Here is a 9,087-nt window from a genome sequence, read left to right on the forward strand (position 1 = left end):
TCAGTGTAGTTCATAGATACATAATAATATAATATTGTAATATTAATCCAAAGAGAAATAATGTAATGTTAATACAAAGAGAACAGTTCAATATAATTTATAGAATGATATTTTCTTTCTCCCTCCCATCTTTCCCTTCCTCTCTCTCCCTTTCTTTTCTCTTTATTCCTTTTCTTTTTCCTTCCTTTCTTCCTTAGTTTTTGAGATAACATATTTTTAATCAATATTAGAGTCAAGGGCTTGACATTCTACTGAATAGACATCCACAGTAAAAAGTAGGTCCCAAGTACTTCTCCGTCTGCTTTATCATAGGCATGTCAACAGCCAAGTGTTGATGGTGTAGTATTCTTGTTTGTTTTTCTCTAGGAAAGAGAATGGAACCCTCTTCTCTGGTGAGTGCAACAACCCAACAGCAAAAAGGATAATACTTGATGACCAAAGTTTCCCCCAACAAATGGCCTGCAAGATAACCCTTTGTTAAATCTCATACAGACGAGTCCCATCCACACAGTGTTTCCTGTCAGGATTTTGTCTCCTCTTTTCAAACAAGATCAGACAACCAATGAGCCACAGGCATTTGAGAAAGGATTTAAACAGAAAGATGGAGACCAAAATAAATAAGTAAATAAAAATATAATGGAGTAAATAGAGTTTACAGAAATTATACAGAAAGAACTGTCTTCTTCTCAAACTAGTATCTTATAGACAAAAAACAAATCTGATATCTTATTCTTGAAAATTAAAAACATGATAAAAACAATGGAAATCTTATGAGTGAGTATAGAACATGTATATCTTAGAGAACAGAAAAAAAAGATAAAAGGTCCACAATTTCAGGATGTACAACAGTTTTGAGATAGTGTTCTAGAAGAAAAGAAGGGAGATGATAGAGAGAAAGAATTATCAATTATCAATTCATGATTCAGTGAAACTTCCAAGAATCTGGAGACTGCAGTTTGCAGTTTTATGTAAAATGGTTGAAAATACACTCAAGATATATCACTATGAAGACTCAGATTGTGAAGGACAAAGAAAACACTCTATAAGCTTTCAGAAATAGTCCATAAAATTTACTTTAAAAATATAAAGAATTACAATGACCTCAGATTTTTCCAAATAGTAGAATATTAAGATCACAGAGTGATGTCTTCAAAATCCTATGATAACTATTTTTAATATAGAAGCTTATACACAGGTCAGGGAAGTATAACAAATGTAGGGTAAAAATAGGCAAATTTTCAAAAAAAATTTTCTATTTTCCATTGCTCAACTAAGGAATGTGTTCCCCTATGATGACAAGTTCAGCAGATACAGTGAATTCAGATTTTAAAAAGTTATTTAAAAATAAAAGAAGCAAAGGGATTATCTAAGCGTTTGGCAAAGGGTACTGCCAAGATTATAACTTTGTGCCAAGCATAGAAGACATCCAGTTCAGATTGGAGAAGCATGATAAAAAGACACACATAGAAAGGATGTTCATGTTCATTACTTTTGTAACTATCTTTTTTTAATCCATCAGAATACTTCAGCATGACCTCGACCAAGATAAAATAAATTAAAAAAATGGAACATATGAGATCTAAGGAATTGGAGGGGAAGGCATTTGTCCTGGTTGTTAGGATACCAATTAAATTGTTTGCATCCCATATTAGAGTACCTGGGTTCAACACCTACTTCCAGATCCTGAATCCAGGTTTATGCTAATACAGAACTTGGGAAGCAGTAGGTTATGATTCAAGTATTTGGGTTCCTACCACTCATGTAGGAGACCTAGAAAGAATTTTCAGCTCCTGGCTTCAGCCTGGCTTAGCCGCAGCTGTTGGGGAGTGATCCAGCAGCTGGGAAGGCTCTCTCTAGCTAACTCTCTGTCAAACTAAGTAACTAAAGAACCTATGGAATAGAGAATCCATTTCTTGACAAATAAATTTCCTAAAAGAAAAGATAAATCCTGGATCGTAGACCTAGAGAGGAAAACTAGTTCATATTAGAATATGGATTACAAACATAACTGTAGCCATATATACATAAACACACACACACACATACACACAAATTGAAACCCATACTCAGAATGAAACATAGTCCACAAAGTAAAAACAATAGATCACTTGTCATGAATGACCCTGTGAGAAATTGCAATTGCAGACATTTGTAGTATAGGGAAATTTAGCAGATACAATAAAAACGAAGCAAGTGTAATAACAAGGCAATTGTTTAAAAAACATGCTTTTAGAATATCATAAAAATCCAATTGCATGGTCAGTTCAGGAGAGCTAGCTATAGGCATGATAATGTACAGGTGTATTTTTATGTAACCTGAAATTGTAATAAAACAAGATTTGGAGAATGGGGGAGGGAAAGCAGAGGAAATGACAGAAGAACAGCTTAATCTTCATCTAATGTTATAGGAAATCTAGAGATAAGTATTTAAAGATGAAAGTAGATATATGTTACTTTGAAGTTATTAAGACTTTTTTTTATTGAGCCAAAAATATCAAAAGACATTTTGAGCAGGAACATATGGGAATGGAGATGGGAGTGGGAATGGTTATGTTTTATTATAGCATTATTTTAGTGTTATGTTTTTATTTTTCTTTTTTCTTTTTTTCTTTTTTTATTTTTATTTATTTTATTTTTTATTTTTTATTTTTGACAGGCAGAGTGAACAGTGAGAGAGAGAGACAGAGAGAAAGGTCTTCCTGTTTCCGTTGGTTCACCCTCCAATGGCCGCTGCGGCCTGCGCGATGCGGCCGGTGCACCGTGCTGATCCGAAGGCAGGAGCCAGGTGCTTCTCCTGGTCTCCCATGGGGTGCAGGGCCCAAGCACTTGGGCCATCCTCCACTGCACTCCCTGGCCACAGCAGAGAGCTGGCCTGGAAGGGGGGCAACCGGGACAGAATCCGGCGCCCCGACCGGGACTAGAACCCGGTGTGCCGGCGCCACAAAGCGGAGGATTAGCCTAGTGAGCCATGGCGTCGGCCTATTTTTCTCTCTTTTTTTTTAAAAAAAGCTTTTATTTAATATAAATTTCATAGCTACAGCTTTTTGGAATATAGTGAGTCTTTTCCCCATACCTGCCCTCCCACCCGCACTCCTGTTTCACCTCCTATTCCCTCTTCCATCCCATTCTTGATTAAGATTCATTTTTAATGATCGTTATATACAGAAGTTCAACTCTATACTAAGTAAATATTTCAACAGATTGCACCAACACAGACACACAAAATATAAAGTACTGTTTGAGGACTAGTTTTACCATTAATTCTCATAGTACAACTCATTAAGGACGGAGATCTTACATGGGGAGTAAGTGCACAGTGACTCCTGTTGTTGATTTAACAATTGACAATCTTATTTATGATGTCGGTAATCACCCGAGCCTCTTGTCATGAGCTGCCAAGTCTATGGAAGCCTTTTGAGTCCACAAACCATCATTATTTAGACAAGGCCATAAGCAAAGGGAAGTTCTCTCCTCCCTTCAGAGAAAGGTACCTCCTCTGATGGTCCCTTCTTTCCACTGGGATCTCACTCACAGAGATATTTCATGTAAGCCATTTTTTACCACAGTGTCTTGGCTTTCCATGCCTGAAATGCTCTCATGGGCTTTTTAGCCAGGTCTGAATGCCTTAAGGGCTGATTCTGAGGTCAGAATGCTATTTAGGGCATTTATCATTCTATGAGTCTACTGTGTGGCCTGTTTACCATGTTGGATCATTCTCTGCTTTTTAATTCTATCTATTCTTATTAGCAGACACTTGGTCTTATTTATGTAATCCTTTATACTTATTCCTATGTTTATGAATATTTTAGTGTTAAGTTTTTAATGATGTATTGCTAATCCCATAATAGAAAGTTTAAATTAAAGCACAACAATCTATGGTTACCATAATTTTCATGGACATTGAGCTGCTCTAACCATGACTCCACTGCTAGGCTTCTGCCTTTGCAGGTTGATCACACTCGCTTGATCACTGTTTTTCTTTTCACCCACTTCGCATAATATTCTTTTATCTTTTCTTTCCCTTCTCCATCCCTCTTGTACAGCCTCTGTGGTTCCCCACTGAGTGGCAGAGTAAAAACAGAGCCATCACAATCTTGGCAACTGCCTTTCAAGGCCACTTAGCCCTTGCCCTGGGGAAGTTTTTGGTCAAATGTTTTTGGATGACAACATCTAGGAAAGATAACCTTTTCAGTTTTATTGAGTTGGGAATTATTTTTCAAAGGAAAGGATCAGTCAGGTAACTGACAGTCAGTAAAATTACATTAGAACAGAATGTCAACCAATTTGAGGTCATCTTCCCTATCTAGAAGTGAGGATCCTGAAGAAATAGGTAAGATTGATGCTCATGTAGAAAAATGCTTGTGTGTTTTAAAGAAATGCTTATAACAATAGCATGTTATCAGTCCATGTAATGGTGTTACAATAACATTATAAATTATTGTCTCAAGAAACTTTTAGTTTACTTTTTATTCAATATTAACTGAATATTTGTTAACTTTCAGGGATTTTCTAGGATGGGGATAGGATGTGCAAAGTACAATTGGGATGTCAAATTTGATTAAACTATCATAATCTTGTAATTGTATATTACATAGTATACAATGCATGATGCAGTATAGCATATTATACACTATGATATTCAGTCATGCATCACTTAACATGTTTTAAGAAGTGCATCAATTAATGAATTCCATCATTGTGTAAATATTCCATAATGTATTTACACAAACCTGAGTTGTATAAGCCACTCACTGACCAGGGTCTCTTGATACAATCAAGATATGCTGTAAACAAGAGATGTGTGAGGTTACTGCCAGTTGTTACATAACAGGGTGAAATGTTTTACAATAAACTTGATTTCACAAGTACAAGGAATACACTCTAAAATAATGATAATGTTATTGTATGGTAAACACATACTGGTATTAGTCATTTTCATTTTCAAATAGTATGTACTATACATAATTGTACATGCTGTGTTGGTATATGACAGACAGCACTGTAGGGGTGTGCCCCAGCATCACAAACACATGAATACTACATTGTAATAGTCTTGAGGGCCAGCGCCGTGGCTTAACAGGTTAATCCTCCACCTTGTGGCGCCGGCACCCTGGGTTCTAGTCCTGGTTGGGGCGCTGGATTCTATCCCGGTTGCCCCTCTTCCAGGCCAGCTCTCTGCTATGGCCCGGGAAGGCAGTGGAGGATGGCCCAAGTGCTTGGGCTCTACACCCCATGGGAGACCAGGAGAAGCACCTGGCTCCTGGCTTCGGATCAGCGCGATGCACCGCCCACAGTGGCCATTGGAGGGTGAACCAATGGCAAAAAGGAAGACCATTCTCTCTGTCTCGCTCTCTCACTATCCACTCTGCCTGTCCAAAAAAAAAAAAAAAAAATAGTCTTGGGAGGCCTATGATGTCACTACGCAATTACGCAATATGAATGTATCAGTTCTATTGTAATCTTTCTTTTTGAAATTATTTTAATTGTATGTATTTGTAGGGCAGATGGTGATAGTTTGATATATGCTTTTGACGGATTATGATCAAATCAGGTTACTTACCATTTCCATCCCCCTTAAACTTTTTTTTTTTTTTTTTGGACAGGCAAAGTGGACAGTGAGAGAGACAGAGAGAGAAAGGTCTTCCTTTGCCGTTGGTTCACCCTCCAATGGCCGCCATGGCCGGTGCACTGCGGCCGGTGCACCACGCTGATCTGATGGCAGGAGCCAGGTGCTTCTCCCGGTCTCCCTGGGGTGCAGGGCCCAAGCACTTGGGCCATCCTCCACTGCACTCCCTGGCCACAGCAGAGAGCTGGACTGGAAGAGGGGCAACCGGGGCAGAATTCGGTGCCCCGACCAGCACTAGAACCGGGTGTGCCAGCGCCGCAAGGCGGAGGATTAGCCTATTGAGCCGCGGTGCCGGCCTCCTCCTTAAACTTTTTAAAAGACTTTTTGGTTAACACGCAACAACTGCACATATTTGTGGGTACAAAAATTACTATTTTAAAAAAATTTTTCTTATTTATTTAGTTCAAAGTCAGAGTTACAGAAAGACAGGGAGAGACAGAGACTTCCATCTTCTGGTTCATTCCCCAGATGGCTGCAACAGCCAAGACTGAGACAGGCCGAAGCCAGCAGCCAGGAGCCTCATCCAGACCTCCCATGTGAGTAGCAGGAGCCCAAATACTTGGGCCATCTTTCACTGCTTTTTCCAGGCCATTAGCAGGGAACTGGGTCAAAAATGGTGCAGCCGGAACATGAACCAGTACCCATATAGGCTGTCAATATCACAGACAGCAGCTTTACTGCCATGCCACAGGATGGGCCACAATTCACCTGTCTTCAAGAAGCTTATCTTTTGTAGGTGCTGGTACACAAGGCAAAACATTAAATCATTTACTATTGTTGCCTTGAATCAGGTACAATTGAAGGGAAATGCATTAGATGATCCAGCCTCTGCTTTTACATAGTTGTTTGAAAGACATTAGGGTATCCAAGTATATGCTGAAGGCATTACTTCTAATAATGCATGAAAGCTTTTAAAAAATTATAAGGTAAATTCCTATTTTCTTTGCTCAGGAATTTACTGCAAATTATAAACTTCTTTATTTTTACAGCAACAGTTCCAAGTAAGCAATAAAAACAAAACCCTCATTTGACCTGATAATTAATAAATTTCAATATCGATTAATTTAAGCCTTATTAGATTTCTCATATGAGATGTAAGGTTTAAGGAAGAAAAGAACACTAGGAAAGACATATACTACCTCCTGATTCCTAGCCTTCTATGAGCTTAAATATCTACTTTTCCCCATCATTTGAGACTGTTCTGCCTTGTTTAAAGATACTGTAATAATTTCAATGGAGTTACTTCGCAAAGACAAGTTAATAAAACCCTTGCCTCTTCTTAACACATTTAATTGTCTCCAGAGAGAAATTTAGAGTCATATTCCAAAATGCCCTGAGGAAGAATTAATTATGATGTCAAATATTGGAGGAAACAGCTTACATACTAAAAAATTACAAAATTCAGCTACCTTGTGTCATCAGGTGCTGGATATTATGGATGGGAATGGACCCTGACGTGCTAGACCAAGAAGGGAAGAACATATTTTTTAATTAGACAAACTAAGCAAAACTGGGTGTAAGCAGAAATTCTGCAACAAATGAGCTAGGTCAATCAGCATGGACTATTGTGAACTTGGAATCAATATTAGTTCAAATCATTGATGATGAGTCAAAAATTTTATTTATTTTGAAATTTATTTTCATTTAGTAAGTAAATTCACTTATTTTGTTTAAATTGAAGTTTTACTATACTGAGATAAAATGTCATACGGAAGTCTGTTCTAGCCAAAGAAATTTCTATACATCTAATTATTTATGGTAGATTATCATATTCCCTAGAAATTTGTGAATAAGTTACTGTATCTTACAGATACTTCCATGAAGAAAGGAACACATACACCACTTTGGGATGTGGTTGTTCAATGCATGTACTCAATAGCCCAAGACTGCTAGATCTGAGGGGCTCAGCACAGAGATGCTTGTCCAGAGCGTAACAATTTACTATCAGGCTGTCATGATCTAGTAGATCTATTGATCTGGAGATTATCTGGTGGATTTAACCAGTAGCAATCTGTAAAAGACAAAATATTAAGACTTTTAGAACAACCTTATACTTTTCAACAAGTTCTCATTTTGAAGAATAATTCTTGACTTGCTACTGTATTGTATTAGATCCTGAACCACCAACCACAAAGATTCTGCCCACTGTCTTATGACTGGAAGTTTAAGCTATCATTACAAAAGGATTCCATTTTCAAAAGGAGGTGGAATATTGTAGATGAAGTCCACAGGTTTCCTAAACACATAAGTTGCATAACAAAGCCATTCACATTCCCAATTTATTTCTCCTGTATCTTCAAGCCACAGCCGTGATCTTAGGAGGTAATATTTCTAGCCTGTTCTATGGGTTACTTGACATGTCAACAGCTTGAGAAGTTGTTGCCCTGTAAAAGTCCTGTTCAAGAGTAGCTTTGAAAAAGAACAGAGAAAAGAAATTCTTCAAATGATAAATCTTCATTGCCTGGAGGGGGGTGGTCTGAAATAAGTGTCTAATGTGATAGAGAGGCACTGGCTAATCATTTGGCTGGAGATCTTGGTGGTGAAACAGGTAAGATTATAACCATGGTAACCAACTTGTCAATGGACATTCTTAATTGTCTCACTTTTTAGAAATGGGGTAGTCTTTCTTCAGCAATGTCTTCTCATAACTAAAATCAATGCCTACTTAACTGAAGGCATTTGATCATAATTTTAATTTTCTGGCAATAAAAAATATCATATTTTAGAAGTAAGGATATTTTTTGTAAGAGGTGTGACAGTGTCATCTGATTTGTTAGTCAACATCCAACTATTTAAACTAATAGTATAGATACCAAATTATTATAGTACAGATACCAAATTACTACCAGTACCAAGTGGTACTGATGGTACCATTTCTCTCTGGGAGAGGCAGTGGGATGTGATGAATAAATGTGCACAGGAGTTCAGTGAATCATTAGTTAACTTTGAAATCAGGCAAGTTATTCCCCCAACCTCATCTCTAACAATGATTGCTTTTTTTAAAAAAATTTATTTAATGAACATAAATTTCCAAAGTACAGCTTATGGATTACAATAGCTTCCCCCCCGCCCCATAACTTCCCTCCCACCCACAACACTGCCCTCTCCCACCCCCTCTCCTCTTCCATTCACATCAAGATTAATTTTCAAATGATTGCTTTTTAAGTACTCTAATCCTGAATTTTGCAGATGACTACAAGAAAATGTTTCGCATAAAACAGAATTATATAGAACTATATGGATGTTCGAACCTTTGCCCCCCAAAAAAGATGTTGACAAGCCAGTTAATTTTAGGACTATCCTAGGGTAAATAGTTTCATCTCTAGGATTGGATATTACCATTTTTCAGATATAAATGTTATATTATACTTTCTTAAAAACTGTACTGCAGTTTTTTTAAAGGTGCAATTATGTATTTCACATCAGACTTGCTGATTTAAATTTAACAATAACTCAAATAT

This window comes from Lepus europaeus, chromosome 4, assembly GCF_033115175.1.
Source record: "Lepus europaeus isolate LE1 chromosome 4, mLepTim1.pri, whole genome shotgun sequence".
Classification (NCBI taxonomy): Eukaryota; Metazoa; Chordata; class Mammalia; order Lagomorpha; family Leporidae; genus Lepus; species Lepus europaeus.